The 26,133-nt window shown below is 43.6% G+C and overlaps 1 protein-coding gene across 2 annotated transcripts in view; it reads left to right on the top strand.

Annotated features, from left to right (window-relative positions):
• Positions 1 to 26,133, top strand: part of ARMH4 (armadillo like helical domain containing 4) — a 732,743-nt gene that overhangs the window by 240,303 nt on the left and 466,307 nt on the right. The gene's annotated exons all lie outside the window — the stretch shown is intronic.

Below are 26,133 nucleotides of genomic sequence, written 5' to 3'. Positions count from 1 at the left end.
TATGTGCTTTTTGGACAATTACATTGGGGAAAATCCTGCGATTCCTGGAGGAAACTCTCAATATGGGGTAGAATCCACTGGCTCAATTGCCTCAAACATAGGGCTAATATTTTTGATGAGATTCACCCTTTGAATTCCTTATAGAGTTTCCTCTACAAAAAGGAGGATTTTAAGTTTCAGTTTTGTGTAACAAAGGCGCAAAGTGTTTCATAAAGAAGCAATGAAGCCAGTTGCCTTATGCATGATTGTCTGTAGTATCAGTGTTAGGAACTCAGTCTCGTTAATTAAGGCTGGTCACAGAATGGTGATATCTAGGCTGGTACAAGTGACAGTCCTGCAAAGGCCCAGTAGCTGGTTTATATTAATAGAGTGTCCAGAGTATTAAGTAATTGTATCCATGCATCCACATTGGCCCACCTGTGCAGTTGAAAAGTTGCAGGGTAAAGTCTTGGCATCTTGGCAACTCAGTACCCTAACTCCATAGTGTATGTCTTTGTAGTGCACTGCATTTACTTTTAAGGCTACCCAATGTGAAATGACCGGTGCCCTGGGACTGGACTCGGTGGTGTTCTCCTACACTAAAGTGAGGTGATGTGGTCAAAATTTTAACATGAGCAATACAAGGCTACAAATACTGACCAAATATACCTATGGTTGCATAATAATTGAGGAAAGGCGGACAGGGAAAAACTCCTATGTTATGATAGGAGGAGTTTTATTGTGTGTGATGCCCCTAAAAACCTCAGATTGGATTGTCATCTACCAATGGGGGAAATGCTGTAAAGTAATCCCTGCCTAGGAATCTGGTGCACTTCCCTTAGGCAGTTTGGGAGACTTGATTGTTTTGGCCTACTGTTCTAAATTGAAATCAGAACAATGAGTACCTTCTAATAAATTAGATATTCAAAATGACCAGCACCTCTTAGTGGCTTTGAGATATGCCTTGTCACATCTTATTGATCAGTGGATGTCTATTAGATTTCAAAATGCTATCGTTAACTTCATTAATGAATTGTCACAATTTGCAAAAATCTGCATTTTCTAGAATTAAATTCATAAGGGCCCGCCTTTTTTCATGTACTGACTGGGTCCCAAAAGTACAATTTCTCATTCAAACCTCCAGAGCTAAGCTTCTCAGAAAAAATAGAGATTGCAGTAGAATGAAAATGCTTCATATTTGGCCAGGAACAGTGGCTGGCTCCATTTGTTGTCTGTGACATGCTGACTTGCATACCTGTCCCCATGGACACTTGACTGTATATTCCATGCGTGGGTGGATGCAGTGTACACTAGGAAAAGCGCTGATACCGGAAGGGCACTGTCAGATTGGTTGGGGATCAAGGAGACAGTCACTTGGAAGCCTTGAAAAACTTACATGTCCAGATCAAAGTCACTAAAAAGAATGGGCCATTGGAGGTAGCAGTGTGGAGAGTAGAGGACAAGGAGTCAGGCAGGGAAAGGGAAAGAGGTGTGGAGCAGAGAAAACAGCAGAGAAGCAAAGCTGAACAAGGCGAGGAAGAGCAGAGTGAGGAGGAGAGCGCAGAAGAGAGATGAGTTGAAGAGAAGAGCAGAGAGATGAGAAGAAGAAAGAAGCAGAGCAGAGAGGAAAGAAGCTGAGGTGAATTGCAGAGAGGAGAGCTAAAAATGTTTCTTTGAAGACATCATTTGTGAAAACACTGAGACCCAGTAGCTCCTGGAAGCCAGGCATTAAGTCCCCCTCTAACGCAACCAAAATGTTGGGTGGTGGCTATGGCACAAGTGATCAAGAAGTTGTAAGGAGGAATAAAAAAAAGCATATTTTTATGGAGAGCACCAAGCACTTGATGGAGAACAAGCAAGGCCAAAACTAGTCTGATATTGCTTTGTTTCCTGTTCAAGGGGAACACGGCCAAGCTGTTTGGGCAGGACTTTTTCTTTTGTGGTGGCTCCAAGACGAATTTCCACAAGGTTGGTCTCGATGTGGAGTAGAACAGCAAGCAAAAAGAATTATGAACTGGAATTGCCAGTAGTTGAGATGAATTAATTCATTTCCCCCTGCCCTTTGTTTGTTTTTATTTGTGGCTAAGGGCAGCTTCACAATTTTGGAACATCTAAAGTCATACATTTTTCAAAAAGGTACTATAAAAATAGGTGCATAGAGAAAGTAGGCTTTGAATTAGCCTACTTCACCTATTGGCTTTCATGTGTTTTTCATGGTTTACCATTGCTTGGAAGGCCTTGGCATTTTGCTTGGTTACATTTTCTTATTTGTGTTTCTATTAGGTTGATGTTTAAGGGCATAAAGTAGTTATTTTGTTTGACTGTAGATGTAACATGAGGTGTAGCGTGTTATTGAGAGCCATTGTGTGTTTTTTGATGTATTTACCTTGATGATACAACAACATTTTAGTTGCTGATTAATGGATTTTTTATTTAAAGGGTTCATATTCTTTTGATGCTTTAGCCTGCCATAAAAACACAGTGCTATTCACTAATTACCATTGCGTGTTCATTTTTACTGTTATGATAACATTATCAGATGTATGGCTTTTTTCCACAGAGTGAAGACCTGTGCCTGCATAGCCTTTCGTAAAGATGCAACAAAAATACCGATCCATTTTCAAATATATCTCCTATGCAGTATTTTTAAATTCAGCGCTTAGAACAAAAACTGTGATAAACCAATCTGTTCAGAATTGGAGTCCTACTCCCAGCTTCACAAGTCCAAAACTACGACCTATTGGCTTTGCACAATAAATGAACATAAGTGAACATTTTAGTAGGACACACATTGTTGTTGAGAGCACGGGACACCAAAAAAGCAGAGAGCACTTTAAAGCAACTGAACAAAAAATTAGTCAGAAGATTCACCCCGGTGAAGGGGAAAATCATGTTTGTTTAGGTCGAGCCTAGCGTTGCAGCGCATGCGCTGCTCACTTTGTGAGGTATGCAGTATTGAGTATGGCGTGGAAGCTCAGTGTAAGCTCCGCCCACTCTCCGCCCATCTCTTTTATTGGCTCAGGTCCTAAATTCTGTCTTCCCATTTGTTTTAGCCTTGTTAGTCCTGACAACCATGTCGTCATTTGTATCCTTCCATGGATACTGGTCCCTTTACTTTCAACACTATTTTGTTCAGGTGCCTCCCCCCGTCCCCTCCCGCAGTCCCTGACTTATCGGCCTACCACCAACCTCCCCCACACTCCCTTTCATGCTTTTTAGCCCACCCTCACACCCCTTTCAAATGCAATAGGTCTCGCGGAAATACGAGTCCTATTGCATTGCAAATGCTTGCTCAGGTTGAGCATTCAAGGTCTCTTGTATATACTTTAGTATATATACTTTAGTATATACTCATATGTGTATGTACTTTGTGGGCTCTGGAGATCAGCCCTAGGACTTGTCTGCTTCTGCTTAGGGACTTTTTTTCTGTTCAACTACGTCCATTTAACTGTCTTGATAGAAAACGACCCAGCAGAGGTCAGTAAAATACCGGAATTGCTTTCTGCTGAGGGACTTTCTTTTTTAAATTTTTCTGGCAACTGCCTCTGTTTAACTTTTTGATAGAAAACTACCAGCAGAGGTCAATAAAATACCAGGATAACCTTAGCATTCTCTAGATTCCATTCCATAGAAATTGTCTTCCACGAGCACCAGTAGACAATATTTTTTTCAAATTTTGTATTTTCAGTGATATGACCGCCGAAGGCACTGCTTTTATATTAAAAAAGGAACTTTGGACTATCCCAATATTTCTCTCTATGTGTTCCCATACCTGGCTTGTCACGCAGTTTGGTGCTTACTTTCCCTCCATGTTAAAGAACGGTAGATGTTTCAGCACCCAGGCTAATGTGCTGCATAGCTAAATACATATAAGGTCCCAAAGGCGAGACCAATTGCATTGCAAGTGCTTCTTTTTATTTGCCATCCATCTGTCTATGTGTATTGCTACCAAGTCTCTTACGTAAGGTGTGCCTTTTTAGCCAGCAGAATGTTGAAGTTTTGCTTTTATTGTTATTGGCTTCAGATTTACAGATTGACACAACGTCTGGTTATGCGGCTGTAACTTATTGATATTGATAGGTGCAGACTGGCAAATGTAACTATTGGGGTCTTTCTTGGCATCCTACGTGTTTGTTGGATAGTGAGTCCCGAGGTTATTTTGGCAATGCCAGGCGAGGCATACTGGAAGGGACGATGGCACCCGCTGCGTCGTGAGCCCTTCTTCCTGAGATTGAACTTAGATGGTCAAGGGTGCTGGATCGCCTCACAGGCGTTTCCCCCGGTGGTGAAGTTCGAATGATCACTGTGATAGGAGGCTGGGGCGCATCTAGAGGCAAATTTCGGGGGGGGGGGGGGGGCTAATAAAAATTTCGGGGGGGGGGGGGGGAGGGGGTAATTATTCCAGCATGTGTCCTTTTATAATGAAACTGGTGCTCACGCAAAGTGCCTCAGTACCTCCAGGTGGAGTTCGAGCAATTTAAAACTGCAAAAAGAACGAGGCCTAAGGTTACTTTTGAGGAAATGCATTCTCACACTGTGGCAGCAAAAGTAATTTGCAACTTTAAGAAATGCGCAGAGTGGAGATGCAGGGGCTCTAGGAAGGGGTGAAAAAACAACAAAGGCTCGTTATCAAGCAAATGGTCTTTTAAAGACCTGTGAAGTACTCGGGCGGCTGCCTTAAGATGGACGCCAGCCGACAGCAGCTCAAGGCCTGTCTGTGTGTGTGCCCGGGAAGCTGTTTCAGCCCAGGCTGACACACGACGTTGGAGGGGGGCTGAAGCCCTTTGAGCACTATGGGCGTTGCGCGCCTGATAGGAGGTGCCTTGTTCTTCTGTTGGTCACTCTGTACGCCCTGCTGGGAGGACCTGTGAAGTGACCCTGAAGACTCCTCTTTGTTTCGAGGCCAGATTCAGCCAGATGGGAGCTACAAAGAATCCTGAAAAAAATAAAAATACATACCTGATTGCCGCATCCCTCATCGTCTCTCCTCCATCGTCTCTTCAGGCCGGAACATGGAAGCAGGAAGCACCCTGCTCCCAGGCTCCCCATAGCCAACGTTGCAATGCAGCGTTGTGATTAGTCAGAGCGCTGTGGTTCAGCGTTTTGCCAGGGACTGGGGGCCTGGGCATGTTCTCCACCCAGGCTATGATGCCACCCAGGCTGTAATGTTTGGCCGGCCCGAGACGGCTGGCCAAGCATTCATGCACACTCTAAGAGCAGAGCAGCCCCGTCCTGCCCGCAGAGCGGCCAAAGCAGGGAAACATAAAATGACAATAACAACAAGTTATTATCATTTTATGTTTCCCTTTTTTCACACTGTTAAAAAGCAGTGAGGCGATGCTCTTTTGCCTTAGCAGAGGAGCCAACACAATTCACCTCCCTATTTTTTGCATTAGGACTCTACCCCTGCTAATCAAAGTTAGCTTGTGCTCGCTCCCTTAAACAGGGCAATATTGGTATACACCTCATTGGCACATTTAATTTACTTTTGAGTCGCTAATAAATTATACCACATGTACAGAGCCTGTACATTAAACAGTACAAGTGGGCTGCAGCTCTTTGTGTGCCACCTACCAAAGTAGCGCTGCAAAACATCTATCAGGCCTGGTATTTCAGTTTTAAACTGCCATTTCGAATTCGCAAAATACATTTTTTGCCTGGCCTAAACGTTCCTTTTTATTTCTTGTAAGTCACCCCTAAGTTAGACCCTAAAGGCTCATAGGGCAGGATGCATAGGTATTTTAAAAAGTAGGACATATGCACTTAAGTTTTACATGTCCTGGCAGTGAACAACTCCTAAAGTAATTTTTCCCTGTTGTAAGGCTATCATTCTCATAGATTAACACTGGGTAAACTTACTACACTTAATAAGTGATAACTTCAGTTTGGGAATGGACAGAGAAATGCTCCTTCCTCTCAATTGAATTGTAATTTAAATTCCTCTTTAATAGTAAAGTCAGATTTTAAATTACTATTCTGAAAATGCCACTTTTAGAAAGTTGTGCAGCAATAAATGATGGATTGAATGCTGAATTAATCAAACATTCACCCCCAGTCAAGAGATCAGGTTTAAATCCATTGTTCTTTTGCTCACTGCACCACCCCCATTTGGACCCAGCTATATGCAAATCAGTCTTGACCCTGTTCCACATGGGAACAGTCCAGCCGGAACTGCCAAGCTGGGTCCTCCCTGGACCAGAAACAAGCATCCTGGTACCGGTTTTGGGGTAACATCCCTCATCTGCCAGGCTAGCTTGAATCCAGTGGCACAGCGAGGAAGGGAGCCACATCTGGGCATACCCATCCCACTATTGGCAAAAAGTGCTTCAGCAACAAATGATGGATAGAATGCTGAATTAATCAAACATTCACACCCACAGTCAAGAGATCTGGGTTAAATCCATTGTTCTTTTGCTCACTACACCACCCCAGTTTGGACCCAGGCATATGCAAATCAGTCTTGACCCTGTTCCTCATTGGAACAGTCCAGCCCGAATTGCCAAGCTGGATCCTCTCTACACCGGAAACAGCATCCTGGTACCGGTTTTTGGGTAACACCCCATATCAGCCAGGTTAGCTTGAATCCAGTGGCACAGTGAGCAAAGGACCCAAGTCTGGGCATACCAGTCCCACTTAGTGTAGAAAGTGCTGCAGAAACAAATGATGGACGGCATGCCAAATTAATATACATTCACCACCAGTCAAAAGATCTAGGTTAAATCCATGATTTTTTTGCTCACTACACCACCCCAGTTTGGCTCCCGTGCTCGCTACGCCACCGGTTTCAAACTAGCCAGGCTGAAGAGGGATGAAGCCTCGAAACCGGTCCCAGGATGCTTGTTTTCCAGTCCAGGGAGGACCTGACCTGGCTGTTCGGGCTGGACTGTTCCCATGGGAAACAGGGTAAAGGTTGTTTTGCATATGACTGGGTCCATACTGCAATGGTGTGGCGAACAAAATAATGATGGATTAAACTCAGATCTGTGACTGGGGGTGAATGTTTGACAGTGTTCAACATTCCGTCCATCATCTTTTTGTGTTGTATTGTAAGTGGGAAGGGTATGCCTAGATGTGGGTCCCATGCTCGCTGCGCCACCGGTTTCAAGATAACCTGGCTGATGAGGGGTGATGCCCTGATACAGGTTCCAGGATGCTTGTTTTCCGGTCCAGGGAGGACTTTGCCTGGCAGTTCGGGTTAGACTGTTCCCATGGCGATCAGGGTCAAAGCTGATTTGCATATGACTGGGTCCAAACTGGAATGGCATGGCGAGCAAAATAACGATGGATTAAACCCAGATCTGGGGGTAAATATTTGACAATGTTCAACATTCCGTCCATAATCTTTTTGTGTTTCTCTTTTAGAAAGTTAATTTTTTTGTCTAAATGCTCTGTGCCTTTCTGCCAGTGTCCAGGGTCTCATGATTGTGAATACAGATGCAGGGACAAAAGAGGCCCAGGTGTGGAGAGAGTGGGTCTTCCTGATAAGATGGTTTTGTTACGAGTTGTGCCCTACTCTGATAACATGTCAAAGGACCCTGCCTGAAGCACACTCAAAGGAATCTGATACCAGACCTGCCCTTGCTTTTGTCACCCTAGACTGTTTGGAGCCAAACCCAGGTGAAGGGAAACAATTGACCAGAACCACTTTAGGAGAAGGCCAGGGATTTCCTCCCACACAATGGCTTGCCCTTGGTATAAATGTGGGACCTCTAGAACCTCTCATCAGAACACTCCTGGTCCTGTGCAAGATTCAGAAGAAGGACTTCCCTGCTGTTTGAAGAAGGAAGATTAAACTTACTTCCCTTGTTCTCAGGCTCTCCAGAAGTGACTGTTTGAGCTACAGGAACACAAGCTTTCAGAGTCCTCCCTGCAACTACCCAGCTGACCAACACCATCTGGACCTTTCTAAGCCCTAATGCTGGACTCCGCTGGAGTGAGGCCTGCTCTTCAAGAGGTACCCCCAAGTCCTGGACTAAGAGTGTACTCCTCCTGACTCTAGGTGAAAATCCAGACTTTTTAGGCCCTTCAGGACTGTGAACCAACTCCTCACAACGAACAACATCCACGCTACTGCCGATACGAATCTCTAGGATGGCTGCACTTTACGTTGGCAATGACAGTCTGTGTCAGCAACAAAAGTCTGCGTCGGCCTCCAACATGCAGCTCCAGCGACTATCCATGATGTTCGACCTGCTCCTCGCACTGACAGCAGTTTGCTCGCAGCCTCCACCATGCAAAACTCCACCTGCAGTTCATCACGTAGACCTGGACTTGAGAAGGTAAACGCTTCAGTGGGACAAACTTAGTCCCTATATCCAACCCGCACACCATCGCGCTTGGCCTGAACTTGTTACTTTACCCTGGTCCACCACTACGACATAACCGTGAGTGCCACTTTGTGTTTTTTGACACTATTTTAACCTAGAACTTTAAAAACTAATACCTCTGGGATATGGGAGTATGGGATTTTTCTTGTGTTGTGTTTTCACTTTATTACTGTTTAAGTGCCCCATAAATACTTTACACAACGCCTCTAATTTCAGCCTGATTGCTCTTTGTGTCAAGCTACCAGAGGGTTAAGCATAGGTTTATTTAGTGACTTTTCTGATTCACCCTGACAAGGATTGTGCTTATTAATTGAGTGGGGCTTCCATCCCTCTTAACTAAAAACAGAGGGCCTCATTTATAAAAGTGTTGCATCGCTGCGTGAGAACAGCGATGCAACACTTTTCAGTGCGGCATTCTTGCGACACCATGGATGCGCCGTATTTACTGTACGGTGCGCCATGTCACAAGGATTTACAGGTTCGTCAGTATTCCTGAAGTATCTGTAGGCTCAACAGTGGCATATTGCTGGAGTGTGTCTGAAAACAGACGCAACTCCAGCAATATATCCTTTCACACGGGCAAGCCCCATGTAAAAGGGCCTGCACCACTCCTTATACCTGCTTCAAGACTTGCCTTATTTATGAGCCCTTTACGCTGCCATTGGGTCACTTTTTATAACACTGCAGCGGTGTAAAATATGCACCACAGTGCGTCATATTTACAAAGTGACGCATCTAGGCAGATGTGTCATTTTGGAAAGCCCTGTGCCACATTATACCTGCGTCAGGTATAACGGAGGCAGGGTGGCCGTTCCCCCGGAAAAAAGGCTTGTTGTAGTGGTTCAGTGAAATCTGAGATTTCACTACGCCACTTCTAGGACTCCACACTGTTAAATCCTTACACCTGCTTCACAGCAGGAGTAAGGAGTGGTGTAGGCCTTTTCACATGGGGCTTCCATGTGATAGGAAAAATTGCTGGAGTTGCGTCTATTTTCAGACACACTACAGAAATACGCCACTTTTGCGCCTACAGATACCTCAGACATACTGAGGTAACTGTAAATCCTTGCAACATGGAGCGCCGTACAGTAAATACGGCGCATCCATGGTGTTGCAAGGATGGCGCACTGAAAGTGTTGCATTGCTGTTTTCACTCATCGCTGCAACACTTTCCATAAATGAGAACCCTAATTTCTTGCAAAAGCAGACTATAAGAAAACTCAAAGTATCAGCTTGATTACTTGAGGACAAAATCAAGTAAGGATATGCCAGAAATCAAAACAAACCAAAGACTGAGAGCCCGCTAACTGCAAATGTGGAGGCTGATTTATTTAACCATACTATCCACTGTCACCCATTTGGAGATGCAAACATAGTCTCACTTCAACAAATGTGATGATGTAGAGAATAAGTCTAAAATAGATAATATCCGAATTTGGAACCTGAGAGAGGAAAGTGATGATACCTACATCTGCTTTACATAGACCTTTCAGGCTGTTCTACAGAGGGACCTGTTTTGCAGCATCGGCAATGTATGTGCTCACACGATGGGTCATCAGCCAGAGGTCCCCCAACACTAGACCTTGGGATGTCCTATCTAAGCTTGTGGGCTCTTGCCTTAAAGATAGAATCATGAGGGATGCCAGACAGGTGGACTCTATCGAGTATGGTGACAGTTCAAACACTCCTATATAAAGACCTGTCAGTAGCCGCATTGCTGATGAGAAGAGGTGCTGTGGCAAGTGACACATGAACTTCATAAAAAGCAATTCGGGTAGTGATGGCTTTTATCTGTCAGTGCTTCATTTTAGGCGGCAAGGCCCGGAGGAATCATCTCACCTCGCCAGGTGTCACAACTAGCATCCTGTGAGATTGTGCGTGGTTTGAGAAATAAAAATGCCCTCACAGTATTTACACAGCTCCACCAGTGAAGTTGGTTCTTAAGGTTTTTTAATAGATAGCAGAAAAGGGTTTCCTGACTATGTTCTCTTAACCCAATGCTCCAGTACACTATAATCCTGATTCTACAGGTGTACCAGATATTACTCATTTGGCACAAACTCTTAGGTGGTGCTCTCATTACTGGTGGGAGAAATCTTTGAATAGGCTGGCTGTGAACAAAGGCTTCAGGGAGCCTGAAGAGATTGCAATCCGCTCGTGCTCCCTGATGGCTTTGTTTAATTTGTTAGAACATTCTGCCCTCTAGTGGCAGAATGTTCTAATAGCCTTATAGCCCTTCGTAGCAGGGCTATACCAGCTTTTAAAGTCCCTCTGCTCTGTTAAAGTCCCTTTCCTTGGGCTCGGGCCTTTAACGCTGCAGCGGGCCTTTAATAGCCGGTATAGCCGGCTACGGCGAGCCATAAGGCTATAGTGGTGTGTGTAACAATATATCGAGGTTAATAACGTCGCCCTGCAAAATGATTGACTCCAGAATCATGACTACTACTATATCATGAAACTAGGCTTAAATATGTAAGTACAGATGTATTGTTCTTAACCCTACATCTACGAACCTTGAAGATATTATATAGTCAAGGTATGTAATTGTGGAGTTACTAGTAGTAAATCAACAATTACCAGTATAAATCCCCTTCACGATTTTGTGGTTGTCGATATACTGAAGTATTTTTGCATGACAATATTAAACACTTGGGGCCAGGTTCACAAAAGTAAATTTACACTTTGTGTAAGTTTACTATTTTTGGGGTATTCATAAACTACTAGTTTAATTTTAGCAGTAGTAAATTTATGCCTGTTGCTGACTCCGCAGTCAGGGAGGAGAACTCTGTAATAAAAAGAGAGGACAGGCCTGTCTTTTTATATGCAAAGTCTCTGCAACAAATGTGGAGTCACTGCAGTCATAAAATAACTTTTAGAAAAATGAAACTTGTAGTTTGCGAATACTTACAAAATAGCAAACGTATGCAAAAGTGTAAGTTTACCTTTGTTAATCAGGCCTTAGCTGTGGTGGCAGAGCCCACATGGGCGTAATTCGGGCCCTTGCAGTCCCTGCAGAACAGGGAGGCACCCAAGTCTTGAAGAACCGGGTTTTAAACCCAGCGGCGCCAGGGGCACGCCCAAAGTCTTCAGATTCACCTGTATTGGTATACAGAGACACGGAATACTTCTGGGTGGCGTCAACGACCACATTTATTAGCTGCAGCTAGTAACAGTGATCCTAGAAATACATCACTGTGTAAATTCTCAGGAGACTGCTCAATTTTGTAAGGCGAAACATCTCTTTTTATACCCAATATTCACATTATAAATGTACACCCACTGCACAAAATTCTAGCCAATAAGGTACATTTTCAAACAAAGTATCACATGACAGAAAACTCAGTTTGCAATAACCCAACCCAAAGTTAATTATTAGGAATGTCCCAAATTCAATCTCCACAAGCCGGACAAACCCATAATTGAAAGCACAACGCATGTAATGAAGAACCATAGAAAGGAAACAATGACAGATAACGAGCAAGATAAGGCATGTGTAAAGAAACTAAAAGTTAACGATGTCCTGAACATTGATTGGCAATCTCAGACAACGATCAACCAGGGAAATCGGCTTAGCAGGGTCAGTTTCAGGTGAAGGAGTCAGATCCTTACAGTTCACCTTAAAGTCAAGAAGAACCCGGTTAATGTATACCGGTATGAAAAGGCCAGGTCGCTTTATTCGTTCAACCACATTCATCGGCCTGACATGATGGCAACACAAAATGGAGGCACGGACAAAATGGAACCCATATTCGAGACGAAGTCTCTGAATACGCAATGAACTCGCTAGTTAACATGACGAATTCACTCCATATTAGCCGAACTTACTAAATATGGTACGAAATCACCAAAATCGTGACGGAACCATAACCTCACGGGACAAGATAGGATTTACAGAACCTCACTCTTCAGGGGCCTCTCGAAACCAAAGGGTCACCCACACAGCCCAAGGCCAATACATATCTGTGAGATATGGAAGGCTCAAGGGCCCCGTAGTGAACCACACGGCCACTACAATGCATTTTATGGTGCACTCATCCTGGCAGCCAGGCACAGCCCGAGGGCTTAACTAAAGGTGTGGTAAAGGCTCGAGGTTATTGCACTACTTTCCCCAAGCAAGCGTGTCAGTGCTGGTGTGTTCAGAATGAGTAGGCCTTGCTAGGCCTATATGATTGTCTCTGACCTACAATGTAACAAGCCCCTCCTCACATTCTACAGGCGGACCCATCAACTTGCGTTATACCACTGATACCCCCTACAGCACATCATGCTGCTGCTGATGGATGAAATACTCCTACACAAAGAAATTATAAGACTCTTGGCCTATGTGCATTGATACTTGGGAGTTTGTTTGTTTGCAGGCGTGGGTGCCTATTTGTCTGTTTGAACAATGAGAACCTGTGTCTGTGTTATTTTGTGTGCATGCCTCATGTTTGCATATGTATCAGGGAATTGTGAAAGCGCACTACTCACCCGTGAGGGTCTCTAGGCCCTGGGGATGGGGGGTACAGCTCAGAGTTAGCCGAAAAGCCAGGTCTTGAGGCTCTTCCTGAAGATGTGCAGAGTAGGGGAGCGTCTGATGTTGACCGGGAGCTTGTTCCAGGACTTGGCTGCAACTTAGGAGAAGGCTCTTCCACCTGCTCTGGTTCTGCAGATGCGCGGGGTTTCCGCTAGGGCGAGGTCAGTGGAGCTGAGGTTTCTTTTGGCAACGTGGAAGGAGATTCTTTCATTAAGTTATTTGAGTCCGGTGTTGTGGAGAGATTTGTAGGTGTGGGTGAGTAGCTTGAAGGTTACTTTTCTCTTGACGGGGAGCCAGTGGAGGTCTCGCAGGTGTTGGGTGATGTTCTCATGTCGGGGAACGCCGAGGACGAGTCTGGCTGAGGTGTTCTGGATGGTCTGGAGTTTGCGTAGCAGGGATTTGTTGATTCAGCATTTTAGGGCGTTCCTGTAGTCCAGTCTGCTAGTTATGAGTGCGTGGGTGATGTTTTTTTCTGGTTTCAGGGGGATTCACTTGAAAGTTTTGTGAAGTATGAGGAGGGTGTGGAAGCAGGTGGTGGTGACGGCATTGATCTGGCAGGACATGGTGAGGGAGGAGTCGAGTATGATGCCGATGTTCCGGGCGTGGACCGTGGGGGTGAGTGGGGTTGCCGAGCGCAGTCGGCCACTAAGTGTTGTCCCAGGCTGAGGGGAATGGGTACAAGGACAAGGACTTCTGTCTTCTCCGAGTTGAGCTTCAGACAGCTGCTGCTCATCAAAGCTGCAATGTCTTTCATTCCTTCCTGGAAGCCGAGTCTGGTGTCTTCTGGGTTCTTCGTGAGGGAGAGGATGAGCTGGGTGTCGTACGCGTAGGATACTATGCTAAGTCCATGCTGTCTGACCATGGCGGCAAGGGGGGCCATGTAGATGTTGAAGATTGTGGGACTGAGCGACGATCCTTGGGGAACTCCGCAGTTGATCTCTGTGGGTCGGGAGACGAAAGGCGGTAGTCTGATCCCTTGGGTTCTTCCGGCGAGGAAGGAGCGAGCCAGTCAAGAGCGGTTCCCTGTATGCCAGCGTCGGCATACCTATGCAATACATATTGGTTGATTTATTCTCATGTATATGTACCTTTCTGGTTGTTTGCATGACAGAATAAACTGCAAAGGCACATCATATCAAAACTGCTTTAGGCGCAACCTTAAAACCTGGCTATTCCAAACTGCTTTTCAGTCATTTAGATTTGTAATAAGCTGTGTAACCGGTCCTAGGGCCCCCACACTCTTTGAGTTGCTGTGCGCTTTATAAATCCTGATTGATTGATAAATTGATTGATATCAGAGCATATACTGTATAAGAAGCTTGCCATGTGTAAAACTCTTAAGAAAATCTACCCAGTGTCGGGCCATGTATTTTACCTCTAGTTAGACAGCACTACAATTTATACTTGCTTAGCAAGGACATGTTCTACTTTGATTCTTCCGCAATATGAACTGCATTTTTTAAAATGTTATCTGTCATTTAAAAAAAATCCTTCATATTCCCGCCCCCTCTCACGTAAAAATAAAGATTCTTCTGGGAACAGAGAATGTCATTATTTGTCAAGCTGCAATACCTCCCTGGGTCTCAGAACGATTTTTATTAGATTATGGGGCAGATGTATCAAAATACCTATTTGCGATTCTCAAATAGCGATTTTTTGAGAATCGCTATTTGAGAATTGCAAAATGGTATGTATATAAAAATTCGCTATTTTTTAGCGATTTCTTAAAATTCCTTAATTGCCATTAGCAAATTGCTAATCTCAATTAAGGAATACTTTCCCATTCATTTCTATGGGCCAGGAGGCCCATAGGAAGGAATGGGAAGTTATTCTCAATTTGCGATTCGCAATTTGCTAATCGCAAATTGAGAATAATTTCAAGGATGCCAGGGTGTCTTAAGGACACCCTGCTGCACCCCTGAAATGTACATGTATGCGCCTATGGCGCACATACATGCCCTAAGGGCATGTATGAGCGCCACATGGCACCTTTACAAATGCCAAAAAGTGCATTTGTAATAGAATTCACAAATTACCACCAACTACAAGTTGGTGCTAATTTGTGATTTCTTAGTGTAAATTCGCAAAACTTAATTGCTACTTACATAGCATTTAAGGAATCGCAATTTGCGATTCCTTAAATGCTTATGCAATATTAAGGAATCGCAAAATTTGCGATTCCTTAATATTGCGATGAGTTTTAAATGATACATTCCATTGTCCGATTTTTTTGTCGCAAACGCTGCTTTTTACCGAATCGCAGCGTTTGTGACAAAAAAACTGTTTGATACATCTGCCCCTAAGTTTCTTGCGTGAACATTTCTGGTGAATTGGGACATGCTTACAGAGGTTTTCGTAGATCGTTGTCTCAGTTTGTTTATTCTTAAACGTGTTTAGGTTCTCTTTTTACCCTGGTTTTTCGTCTTGATTTATTTTTCTTTCAACGTGGCGTTTTACCGTGTAATCATATATTTAAATGTATTGCACCATTTAAATAATTATTGTGAAGCGCTGTGTGAAATGCGCTATGGAAAGTCCGATAAATACATTGTTTGAATGTTTGGATGAATGGCACAAGAACTATAGTCATTGCATTGGAATCTCTCCTTTGAGTCTAGATTTAGGGTTACCTTCGATCTCAGTTTGCTGTTTGTTTGACAGTCAAACGTCACTCAGGAGCCTCTAAAGAATCGTCACATTGATTTCTGTTAGAAACAGTGAGCGCAGAAAAAGAGCTGGAACTTAAAGCGAACATTCTTAAACCAAAAACTGGTGCATACAACCAATACGCACGTTCTATACCGAAGCTTATAACATTATTCTTTAAACCCAGGGATCTTGCAACTCTACGAATTAAAAGGGAAAGATGATACATTAAAAAAAATGACTTTCCTGGGAAACATCCTGTCTTTTATTTCCTGAGTCAGGATGTCCTGTTTGAGGGGCCATGGATCTGACCCAATTGATGTTGTATTGTAGCACTTCCTTATCTCTCGTTTTACACTTTGTGAAAAGGTTGACATTTGATATAGTGCCAGCAATAGATAAATCCAAACCATTGGCAGGCGGCATTACACCTGGCCTCAGATGCTTGTGATTGAAGCAGTGGCACGTCACCGCTCATTGCTGAATTCGTGCTGATGGTGGGCACTGTCACTCATTTTGAGGCGGGGCTTATTTTTCAACATTTGTTTTTGACCGAGAGCAAGAGAAGGAAAGGCATAAATGGAGATTGAAGGAGGACGAGAGAAAGCAGGGATGAAAGAGAACCTTCCAGAGTGGTATAACTAGACAGGAAGTGTACGGAGCTGGACGAAAGAGGCATGTGGTGGAATCTAAACCAAACATTTATGGGAGTTGGCAGCCCCGGCAGGGCCGGACTGTCGTACCGTGTATCACGCATTTCCCCGGGACCCTGGAAGAGTGGGGGCCGGTTTTGGAGTGATGGGGGCTGGTTTTGTCACTGGGGTCGGTTTTGCAGCAGTGCTCAATATTGGCACACAGTAACAAAAACAGCAGTGCTGGTGGCTGGTTTAGTTCAGCAGCAGTGGTTCACACTGCACCCTCACCCACCCTTTGCCCTGCACCCCACTCAACCCCTGGATGCTGGTCTGATCAAATTGTCAGGGCTGATTTGTGTTCTCGATCTGGCCCTGAGCCCTGGCATTCTACAGAATTAGCCGTGAACTCCTAAGGAAACCTTTTCACACCTAACTTATAGTATTTACAAAAGCACAGCTACTATTATACCTACACAGTAGTGCACTGGTGGACCGGTCTTATTGGACACAGGGTAAACTCCCAGGAGGGTCATGGGGTTGCTTTAAGGTGCTGATGGATGAATGGATCACCAGATATCCAGCCTGACAAAAAAGCCCTGATGAAAGTACTAAGTTGAGGGCATCCACACCATTGTTGGTAACATGTAGTTTATTATCATCCATTCCATATAAAGATACAGGTGACAGGTATTGCCAGCTGATAGCCTTAGGCCTAGTTCTGGTTAGACCCCACCAAGAGCAGGATGACCCTTGAGCAGGATGACCCTTGACCGCACCAAGAGCAGGATGACCCTTGACCCCACCAAGAGCAGGAGGACCCTTGACCACACCAAGAGCAGGAGGACCCTTGACCACACCAAGAACAGGAGGACCCTTGACCACACCAAGAGCAGGAGGACCCTTGACCGCACCAAGAGCAGGATGACCCTTGACTGCACCAAGAGCAGGAGGTCCCTTGCTCAGCCTATTCTGGAATGCGCTTTCCCAACTGATCATTGTGGAACAGACAAACATCCCACACGCATCACACATTCTCAACACTGACGACCCATGCAGGCATAGACAAAGGTACGAAGGAAAGATGCAACTGGAATATACACAGATAGCACATATATAATCTGCCCACTTACCATGGTCTCACTTGCTACACTCATCCCCTGCACTATGGGGCTGGAATGAACGCATTTCCCAGGACTGCCCTTAGCACCCAGTCCTCCCTAGAACTGCTCAGAAGCCTAGAAAAAAGTGACAGGTTATCTATTGTATTGTATTGTATTAAAGAATTTGAATAACGCTTTCTGCCCCTATGTGGGGCGCTGACGCCTTTGCCTACCTGGGTAGCACGCTACACCATGTGGATGTGTGGTTGGAAGAGTGTTGAGTTTGCTTTGAGCCTATGTAGAAAGTCTTTCTATGTCATGCGTGTTGACCACTGAGGTGTATTTATCATTATATGGGATGCATCACTTACCAGCGTAATGGATGAGGAAGTCTGAGAGATAGCTGTTCACTTCTGTGCAGGTCCCTTTATTGTGTTAGTAATCTTTTTTGTCTTGGCCCGATTTCCTATGCTTGCAGTGGTAAGAGCTGGTCCCCGCTGAGATCTTATGGACCGGCAAGAGGTAACTTCCCAGATAATAACCACAAACGCAGTGTAACTGGGGCCTACTGTGTTTACGTTTGGAGGGGGACATTATGACTGGCAAGAAAATGAACTGAGACTGAAAAAAAATGTTTTTAATCTCAAGTAAATCCAGATGCTCACGTCTCCGCTAGTTTTGTAGTGCAGCGAGCTCCAGTGGCAACAGTTCATATGGATTGCATTTTAAAACGTAAAAAGAGGTAAAATGGCTGCATGCATGATACTGCGTTATTTAACTCATGCAATGCACATGCGGTATATTGGATGCCAGATAATAGCGGGGCATGAAAAAAGAACAATTTGCATTCTAAATTCGAGGGTTACTAAGTTGTGTATGTGCCATTTTAAGCAGTTTGTTAGCACACCAGTGTGCTGCCACAGGTAATGTGGCACACTTTATTATGGGTGAGAGGAGGGTCAATGGGAGTGTGGGTGGATGTGGAGTATGAGGACTAAGCGCATGTGGCTACTATGCCTGCCATCACCCTGTGGCGGTACCCCTACTAATGTGGAGGAGCGTCGCCCCACTGCTCTCAGAGCAGTGCAAAAGCAAAAATAAAAATAATAATAACAGAAGTTATTTCTGTTAATATCATTTTATTTTTTTAGTATCAGCAGGTTGTGGCCAGTGGGTCTGGGCTCCGGTGATGTCCGGGAGGAGGAGTTATTGCTGCACTCCAAAGTGGGCAAGACTGCTTGGCCGGCCCTCTTGGGCCGGCCTCACAGTTATGCGCACTTTGCATGTTCCCCACCAGGTTGCATTACAGAACCTGGATGACCAGCCTCCCATTACCTGTCTGAGTGCCGAGCAACGGTGCGCAGACAAATCACAATGCTGGATTGGGATTGGCTTTGGGGAGGGAGCCTGTGTGTTTCCTGGCTCCCCATAGTGAGACGACTAAGTACGGCAGCAGTGGTAGCTGCGAGGAGGTAAGTGTGTTATGTTTTTATTTCTTACCCCCGTGGACCCCTTACTCCGCCTCTTGACTCTCGTTTCTTGCCAGCCGCTACTGCCATCATCCGAACAAAGCGTGTGCTTGTAAAGTACACATTCACCCCAAACAGCTTCTTGGCAGTGCATAACGAATGTTTATTGTTACCCATCTCAATGCTGTTCATTTTATCAGAGAGATAATTTTTTTTTCATTACTTAACACTAAACTGTAAGAAGAGTTAAGTGGGAGAAAGGTGAAATAACATAATGTTCATGATACCATAAAATTGGGAGTTTGTAGCTTAAATGAGGAGAGTTTGTATCCGGGTACAAGTCGGGGTGGGTGTGGATGTACAAGGATTGTCTTTGAAGCTCTTAACTGAGAAGAGAGCTGCCCACCAATGGCACTTTAATTTCTTGATGAGATGCAAATTACTGTTCTGTGCTTTGATGCAAGGTGAAACAACAGAAGGAAACAAGAAGAAAATGTGCTGTTTTTGTATGTAATTACCAAGTAGCATGTGTTGTTAGGTCTTGCTTGACAGCGTGACTGTCGACATAACATATTGTAACCAATTGTTTACACTGTACATAGAGTGAGTGGTATTTGACTCCATTCAGAGTTGCATTGTTGTCTCACCTCATGCTATTGGTTGCCGGTTTAGTGTATCATTCAGCCACCTACGTAATGTATCCATTGCAGTGCATGAGGAACTATTTCAGAAATAAAAATACACTCAATCATCACATTCAGTTCTTTATCTCATACATTTATTATAGAAATCAGTACTTTTTATTTTAATTTTTTTAGTGCCATATACTTTTTAATATTTTTTTAAGGACTTAAGCATGAGTCATTAATGATACCATCACTATTGCAATCATCAGGGCATTTTTGTGTAGTGAGTTCCCCTTTAGGTCCTGTTGGATTTCTATGGCTTCGTCTCATCGTATTCCTTTTGATAAAGACAACGCTATTTTAATAAAAACCAGTATGGTGTCCATTTGTGGTGTTATCACTGTGTTACTGGAAGTGTGGTTGCAAATACCTTACACAATGCCTTGGTGATAAGCCTGGCTGCTCGTGCCAAGCTACGAGCGGGTGAGCAGGGGTTGGTTATCTGAGAGTGTGTCCCTCCTTTCCCTGACTAGAAGCAAGGGTCAATATTTGGACTAAGGTACCTACCTCAGCCAACTAGAGACCCCCAGTTCTAAAAGGCCCACTCTAGTTTTCCCTTATTTTAGCCTAATTGCACATTGTAGGCCACATTTGCTTTGCACAGTCACACGTAACACATTTATTTTTGTGCCAAGATAATATTTTAGAAATAGACTGCACATAATATTATTGTTATACAGTTCTTCTGCTTGGATTCAGTCTGAACATTTCGTACAAGGTCAAACAACATTGTGCCCTGTTTTTCTGTGCTCGGTGAAGCAAACTCTCCTAACATACAAACACAACAAAAGTGCAGCTGCTATTTTTTAACATTGCACTTCTTGTCAAATAAACCAAGATGTGTCCTTTGAAAAACAAAGAGAAGGATTCATGCAGAGTGAAAGGTCCCGCGATGGGCACAGTAGCGTTGTGCAACTTGCGATGCAGACTAGCTAACTACAAATGGGAGGTATGGGGGCCAGTTCTAATCACAGAGATCACTGATATATCACTGTGCTCACATAGCGAGGGTAGGGTTTGGCAGAAGTATCATTAAACATGATAGGGCTTCTCATTGTATAGTTTCCTCGTAATGATGATTACTATGCTCAGTTGTGTATGTTTTGAAATTGCAGCACAGGTGCTTCATGATAGAGCACGATAGTTTCAATATATATTGTAAACTTGATTGTTCTTTTGTTTATTATGGATATGCATGAGTGAGAAAACGAAAGGTGATGATCTGTTTTTACAGTTTTCCTGACGACTAGAAAGTTGGGTTTTGGGGTGCCTATGTACCTGGCACTCTGGGAAGGTTAGGAAGGCAGGTAAGGCACTATGAGCTACTCAGATTTGGACCCATAGGTATTGATATGGCATGTGAGTCAGTCTCCACATTCTGAATCCTGTGTTCCCAGGTATAGTGCTGTTTCCAAACAGAATCTCTGCAACATAGGCAAGCCCCTGTAAGCATGTTACCAACATGAAGTCCAGACCTATTAGCTTTGCCAGTGTTTAGTTTTGTTAGCATTTATACAGACAGGAGGCCAACCCATAGCACTGATAAAACATAGCGTGAGCACAGACTTAATTGCACAATCTCATAATTAAAGGTATTACAAATAAATGCCTTGGAAGTCATATGTCATGCTTGATACCAACCTAACAAGTGCAACACGTTAATGTTTTGTTTAGGAGTACACAGCTTCTTAAGTATTATGTGCATTCCTTAATTTGAGTAAAACTGCATGACAGATATATATGTTCAGTATTACATAGTATGCAAATGACTACATGTTACAAATGAATGCATTACTGTTTAAATGTAGGTTTGTGTAGTAGCAAAAACGATTCACTGTTAAACATTCACCGACAAGTAGATGTGTGGTTTAGATATGAATGTATACATGTATGCCCATAAACATATATACATTCTTATATCCAATACAGCAAATACTGAAAATTGGCTTCCACTGTATAATAGGCTCCGTCCCTTTAAACTGAGTAATAGAATAGGACAGTGACATTACTTGTAATTGATGCAGTAATGTCTCATAAATAAAATGGGAGGGAGAGAGAGGGTATTTTAAACAGACCATCATCCGCCCTCTATTAACCTTACGACATTTGACACTAACATGTGGCAGTCTGAGGTGACTTTAGACTTTTAGATCATTTGTATGGGATGTCCTGTGCCCTTCCCATCACATAGGTGGTAGAACCCTTTCCCACCAACGTAAGCTGGCTGGCTTCCTCAAAGGGATCTCCCATGTTGCTCTGAGTAGCATCCTCTGTAAAGTACCAGTCCTCCATGATGACCAGTAATGTGGCCTATAGATAGAGGAGTCCCATCTTATAGGAGGTTCTGTTGAGTGCTTGGACACGACATTTATACTTTTGTTCACTCTTGGACCTATTCCACTGTTGCTTGCTCTCTGCACAGGGTTGCTGCTTCAGACTCATGTTGAGCAAGGGATCTACTTTAGATTCATGCTTAGCAGTGCAGACTCACTCTCAGCATAGGGCACTGGTCTGGATTCAAACTCAATGTGTTGTTTCACCCTAGACCTAAAGTCAGCACTTGGTACCGATCTAGGCTTACCCTTTGCACAAAGATCCGGACTCAGCAATGAGACCACTTCAGATTAGCAGTTAGGGGACCTAGAGTTTCAATGCCAAATACCCTGGACATGTAGCAAAAATAGAAGAAGGACTACCATTTTATATCAGCCAGAGGGGCACAGAATGACTTAAATGACAATGTTCATCTACATAGAAACAGAGAACGAGTCACTAAGGGAATACATTCAATACAACTTTTAAACTTAGTCTAATTTTGATTAATTAGATTGCTGTCTGATAAGAGCTGCTAATTATTCCTGCCTTGGAGCACATAAAATGCCTTTCCCTCTGTTTTCAATCGACCATCTCTGAAAACTGGGCTCAAACAGAACATGTATCACTCTACACCCACACTCAGCATCCAGTGAAAACCCAGGGTAGCCCACCTCACAGGGCTACTGCTTCAGACACATGCTCCGCATTAGAAGTGCACACTCATCACAGGATACAGCTCTGGACTCACTTCACATGAGACACCGCTTCAAAATCACACTCATCATGGGGTGCAATTCTAGCCTGAACCCCTAGCCCCAAGAGGCACCATTCCAAACTTACACTCAGCACAGTGTGCTATTCCAGACTTATACCAGGCAAAGGGTACTGCCCCAGCCTTATACTACACAACCCATTATATGTGACTTATTCAATTCAGCAACGAGTACTACGCCACACTCTCACGTAGCATAGTGTACAACTTCAGAATCTCTCTTAGCACGGTGTAAATATATTTCTGGAATCATACTCCTCGCCTGCCACTGCTTCCGAACACGGAGCATACTGAAGACTCATGCTTAGCATGGGGTGCCTCTCCAAAGTTACACACTGCATGGGTTACCACTGTGGTCCAAAGCTCAGTCTGAGTGAGTTCTCTGAACTCAACCCCATCATGATGTATTGTTTTGAACTGTTATTTGACACGGGGTAGGTTTATGATTTTTAATGCAATGCAATGCAACAACAAAAGTTGCTATGCTGCACTGCACAAGGTGGAGAAAGCAGCACAGACATATAGTTATTAAAATGGTCTGCTTCTGTTGCTGTTCCCTGCTGCTATTGCCACACTCAGCCTTTGCACCATCGTGCAAAGCTATTTGGTAGTATTCTCGTAGTTCAGTCATATGCAGGATATATTGTTGTGTACTTTGCATATCCTGTTTACTCTGAAAAGGGATCTGTGTGATATGTTCTCTGTGATCAAGGTTCCACACTAGAATGTAGTGTCCACCACGTTCTTCAGAATATTAGAAGTTGGGCCAATTGGGAACATGTCTTGCCTGGAGCGGTTTGGGATGACCTAAAGCATCTCTGCAGGGGCGGCCTTAGGCATGTGCAAGCTGTGCACATGCACAGGGCCGCCAAACCCCACGGACCAACCCACCAATATATATCCTTATTATAATAATCCTCTGAGGATTGATACAAATTTAGTGGCCCCTGGCAGGGTTTTGAGGGCCTCCGGCTCTGTTACACACTCAAACACCATGACCCCCGCCCTCTTCAATGGCCTCTGTGCTCCGCCCCACTCAGATCCCCTCTTCCGGGGCCCCCTACCTACGCTTTCTGCCCAGGGCTGCCATGAGCCTAGAGCTGCCCCTGATCTCTGCTTTACAATTAAGCAGTTTGACACTATAATGAGAGTTGCCACTTATAACTTTCCTCTTGCACCTTTTCCTATTTAGCTCTGAGCATAAAGGTTCAGGGCTTCACACTTATGATAATTGACCTGAATATTGTAAAAACATATCTTTTTACCACTAAATGGCGACCTCGTGTTACTTAAATTCTCCAAACTCTTAAAACTCTGGATGAACCAGGCCTGACCAACATCTAACCAAACTACGAGCATTCAATGGCCTCAGTAAGAATTATATAATACATGGGATTCTGCAATCCCTGTATAAAAAACAGTCTGTGATTTCTTTATAGTAAGCAATTTGAGGTTGTGACGTAACTGCTCAACTGTAATGACTTATTACAGTTGAGTTTTGATGTCACAATGTCTGCTACCAGCGCCAGCAGCCAGCAGCCAAGGGGAAAGGCAGGTCAAGTCATGAGCATAATCAAAGCTGCTGTTTAAAGAGTGAATACATGAAACAAGAAAGCTTTTCTTTCTTCTGCTCTGTTTTACTAGGTGTACAGGGACAGCAAAGATATATTTATGGCAATATGTTTAAAAGTTACATTTTCTCTGCCTGTTTCCACACACACTTCTTTTTTTGTATTAAACTGATATAGATATGTTTTAAACAATTTTTTCATGTGTTTAATTTTGCACTGGAGATTGTGGTTTTATTCGTCATGTTTCAAACATGCTCTCTGTTTCATAGGAAAGAGTTACGCTCTAAGAATCTAAGGGGATTGTTGGAAAGTTGATGGTATGACCGTGTATTATATGGAATTAGGTTCCCGCTGCTGTACATGATAAGGATAGAGAAGGAAACGACCCAAATAGGGTCATCCAGTTCACTCACGACCACCTCTCAGCCTTCCATACTAAATGATGAGTCGGTCAAACAGTATACAATACAAACTAATACTTATTTATTCAGATACACTCAGAGTGGAGCCCAGTCTGCCCTGTCGCTTAGGAGTGATGTAGAGGGACTGACATCAGTAAGCATAACGATACATTATGTACACTTCGAAACCAATGAAAGCACGCCCATCATGGAATTTTCCAAACAGATGCAGCTGGACAATAAATGAAAAAAAGGAGTACGTTTCGATTCTGGTGCCCGGCACACATTATCTACTACTCAAGGTCATTCTGCCTGTACCCACTGCTAGACAAGTGGGAGAAGGCCTACATCCCACCGGAAAGGTGTGTGCTAATAGGAGCAGTGTATTCATTAACAAAGCAGAACTCGGCTTCGGAGAAACATAACCTAGGGAAGGCCATTTCTCGGAAATGGCAAAGGATTAGTTTTGATTACGATTTAAAATGGCGGCCATACATAAAATGCTAACTTTGCATACCCAATGCTGAAGCATATTTTTTTATTCTAACAGATAGTGGAAGTTACCTTGGAGTACCAAACTTTCTAAAGGAATTTGGCATTCAGCCTCGTTCATCCATATGGTCGTGGAACTCCTCAGTGACTCGCAATATCCTCATAATTTATAGCAGGGGTAGTTTATCCCATACATATTCAGTACAAACTGCCTAGACTAGCACTGTTCTGTGATAAAATGATTTCTTTCCAGTGATTTGTCACATTATTCCCTTCTTCATTTCAGTGTCAAGTGTAGGCTTAGTTAATTTGTTTGTCTCAAACATAAACTTTGAATCAGCTACATGCTGGGCCATTGATGCATGCTGCTATCAGGGCCACTGAGATATATAATACCTGGGACGTTGATGAATATACTACTTGGATGTCGAGAACCATTTAGCCTGATCCATTCATGTTGTTATTTTTGTTATTATCAGGGGAAACATAACTCCCTGGGAAAATTGATTCTCCTTGCCTTGGCCGTCCTCGACTTCTTCCTGCTGTAGGTGAAATTGCTGAAGTGCGCCCTATTTCACCCCCCCCCCTTATGGACACATACGTAAAAACCCACGTACAACCAAATCCACACAGTGATAGCAGCAAGCGGTTTAACATATAAATTGCACTCTAACCCTGGACCATTAGTAGTCATACATTTTGATAGGAACCTGCAGACTTCTTAACTTTTCACAAGTAACATAGTTTTGCAGCTCACTCTATGCCCTTGGGTATACCTGCCAGTTTATGCCGTAACTCATATTAGTGGAGTGTAATGGTTAAGAGAATTGTTGTCATGTTAGGATAAGCTTTTTCAGAACTGAAAAACAGAAGGTGCATGAACTCTGTGGGGCTTATTTATGAGTCGCTTGCGCCGCCCTGGCATTTTTTTTTTAATATGGCAAAAAGTGACATGCCGCTCACAACATTTAATTAATGGCCCTCTTTTGTTTTGGAAACCATTTGCTGCAGAAACCTTAGTGGTTATGTTTCTTGGACTTCCAAAAAGGTGGAATTACTTACAACATTTTAGGCATGGATCTTATGACCCTGTTCCCCAAATATTAATTGAAATTCTTTCCTACTGATTTGTAATTCTTATTCAGCTCTTTTTAAGCCAGGGAGTGACTGAAGTTTACCATCAACGTGGTATTTTATTCAATGAAACATAACAGCATCTCACT

The sequence above is a fragment of the Lissotriton vulgaris genome, chromosome 9 (genome assembly GCF_964263255.1).
Source record: "Lissotriton vulgaris chromosome 9, aLisVul1.2, whole genome shotgun sequence".
In the NCBI taxonomy this organism is placed as follows: Eukaryota; Metazoa; Chordata; class Amphibia; order Caudata; family Salamandridae; genus Lissotriton; species Lissotriton vulgaris.
Note: the sequence above shows the minus strand (reverse complement) of the source record. Positions and strands in the feature narration are given on the sequence as shown.